Genomic DNA, 3,510 nt, shown 5'->3' with positions numbered 1-3,510 from the left:
AGGTTGAATTCCTTAAACCGAAAATGTAAACCTCCTCTTTGTGAAAACTTCTTCACACAAAAACACAAACTTGAAAACAAACTTAAACCAAACTTAAACACCCTTAAAACTTGTTTAAAAACATTCTTAGTGATTAGAAATAGTTATGACAAAGGGGTATATATAGGGTGGAAGAAACCAGCCCAAGAAAACACCAAAAACCCATAAAAATAATAAAATAAACAAAAACTAGAAACTACCCGTTACCGTGCAACGACTAGTTCATAAGTCGACTTATAAGTCGACTTATGTCTTATGAGTCGACTTGTTTCAGTTGTAAGTCGACTCAGCAGACAAAAACAACAAACAGGAAAATAGTTCATAAGTCAACTTATAAGTCAACTTGCAAAAATTATAAGTCGACTTAGCAGATAAAATTTACAATTTCCAGAATAGTTCATAAGTCGACTTGCTACAGTACATAAGTCGACTTATAAACATGTACAAGCATTGTTCATGTTTAAAAACTGAGTTTTGAAGTGCCTTAAAAATAGTAAATAAATTCCAAAAAATATAAAACTTTGAGAAATGATTATAAACATAAAAATGAACATGTTACAAAAATAATTTTTCAAATTGCATCTCCTAATTTTGAAAACTCTTTATTTTTGCAAAATAGTCCAAAAACATGAAAACTTAACAACACATGTTTTGACAAACAAACTTTCATATTCATTTTAAATGGATTAAAGGATTTAGGAAAATATATAAAATGGTGTAATTTAGTCTTTAATCCATAAATACATATTTTTGCAAATAAACATGATTTTATTTATTTTAAACTTGTTGATTAATGAAATCATCTTAAGCACATATAAACATGAAAATATATTTATATATATGTATTGAGTTTTTATGTATATGTGGCTAAACACATTATTTACCAAAGCCAAAAGTGATAAATATGAAACATATAAGTATGTATATGAATATATCTATTGTTTCATATTTGTATAGCTAAACCAAAAACAAAAACAATAAATATGAAAAATATGTAAGTATATAAAAATAACTATTTGTTTCATATTTATATAAACTTGAAATCTATAAAACCCAAAACGTGTATGTGTGTATATATGAGCTTTATGTACCAACACACAAGGTATAAACTCCTAAAAACTAAATATACCAAGCAATGATCTTCGTGACGCTCGATCTTGGTAACATGGATGAAGTTTGATCTTGAATTAGACTTGAATGTGCAATGGCTTCACTCCACTATTTCTGCCAACCTCCATTTTATATGATCGTTATGGCGCAATCCATCCAACCTCTGACAAAAATGTTTGTGTAGATTACCTAACAAAACAAATGAAAACACTCGACGCATAATACTAGGAATTGTTTGTAATCATCAAAACAAGATTAGGGAGTAGGCTCATAACCATGAGGCTAACACTTTTGAGGTGGTTCTTCTCTCTTTATTACATCTCCAGTCCTCTTCATAACTCCAAGGTATTGCTTAGAGACAAACGGGGCTTGTTTAATCTCTGCATGATCATAGTTAGAATCTACACTCGAATATCGATTGAACATATAATAATAGGTAGGAATGAAATGAGCTGTCAATAACTTCTTCATCTTTGCCCACGTTCGAACCAGATCCTTTCCTTGATGGTATCGATTTATCAATACTTCATCCCACCATGCATATGTTTTTCCTTTAAGTCTATAAACCACTAATTTAACTTTTCAATATTCTAGAATTATCTCATAATCAAAATATCTATTCATTTCATCAATCCAATCAAGGAAATCATCAGCATGAAGCTTTTCATTGAAGGATGGTATATTTAATCCTCCAACATCATAGTTTACCTTTCTTCGATAGCCTCTACGATCATCGACGTAGGATTTGTCTAGCAGAGTCGGATCTCTTCTTTGGTGACCATCAACGTGATCTCAAACTCGTCCCTAGTTCAGATGCTCCACTGCCAACGTAAGTCGGTCTATGCAAGTCTTAATCTGAGTTAGGAAAATAGAGTCTTCTTCGTCTGTCATCAGATTGGAGAAACAGGGCTCTGATACCAATTAACGCAGAGTGAATTTGATAAAACTTAGAATCCACCAAAGGGTGTTCTCTGAATCCAGAAAGAACAATCTTCAAATCCACAAAGAGACAATCTCAAATCCACGAAGCAATATAAAAGAGAATTTTATTGATAAAAGTGATCTGATCCATGATGTTTACAATATTGCTTCTTATATAGAAAAAGAAAGTCTACTCCTAACAAGATCAGAATTCCTACAAGAAAGAAATAATTTAAAACTACCTAAAAGTCTCTTTATAATAAAGGAAACAAATTAGTCCCAATTAAATCAAAATTAATTTTGTTTCCTAATCTAAATTGATTCTAATTTTATTAATAAAAATAAACTAAAGGCTGATTGTTTCTAAAATCCTACTAGAAACGGGTGTTACTGATGAGATTGTGAGATTCTGCCAAACTGATTGATTCCGTCTCGTCGAGATAGATGATTTTCATAGATAATATGTTAGAATCCGCCTTCCGGATTGGGAGATATGGTTGTTTCTCTACGACCAGTCAATAATTCATCTGTATCCGCATTTGACTTGTGAAGGTCCAACTTTTCTATGAATTTACTCATTATACATCCTACATCACTCATTCATCAAGTCACGATTTATCAGAGACCATTTTCTCATCATCTTCCATACCGGAGGATGACTCATCAAAATAGATGATGTAATATGAGGTTCTACGTACTTATTTCCACTAAACTCTTTTATTCATTTATATATATATATATATATAAATGTCACATGAAAATCATGTGATAAGTATTCTCTCAATTTAATTTGTTCTCTTTTATTTCAAATTTAATTTCCACTAAACTCTTTTATTTCACATGAAAATAGGTTTTCACATGATAAGACTTGCTTAATAGGAATTATAGATTGGTGTGGTTTGTTTAAAATATATGACATTCTGAGACTAAGAAAACCCAAGAAAAAAAGATATCATATCTAAGAAAAGCAATCTTCTAGCATAATTTAATTCAAAATTAAATTAAAACTATAAATCGCATCCTTAGTTTTTTGAACTTTGATACAAATCCACTCCGCTTAGAATTCTAACTTACCTCTAAATCATACTCCCTTTAAAAGCACGAGTTCGGGAAAATCTTTCTGTAGACAAAAATACCCTTATAAAGTTTGAACTATCCTATCTATAATCAAATTCTAATTTTTAAATTTAATTTAATGATTTATTCTATGGGTTTGTTATGGTGGTTATATTTCTTATTTGATTAAATTCCCGAATAACTCATTTGAAGCACCCGTACGTAATAACTTCTCAAGACTCTTAACAACTTTATATGTATACTTTAATATTCTTATCTCTAGACTCTACTGTAGACTCCCGATTAATTGAAGCACCCGTAACACAATTTAAAAATAGATTAAATTGTCTAAGAGACTTTTTTATCATTGTCTAGATCCGATTG

The sequence above is a fragment of the Asparagus officinalis genome, chromosome 7, assembly GCF_001876935.1.
Source record: "Asparagus officinalis chromosome 7, Aspof.V1, whole genome shotgun sequence".
Taxonomy (NCBI): Eukaryota; Viridiplantae; Streptophyta; class Magnoliopsida; order Asparagales; family Asparagaceae; genus Asparagus; species Asparagus officinalis.
The sequence above is the reverse complement of the archived record's forward strand: the minus strand, read 5'-3'. Positions refer to the sequence as shown.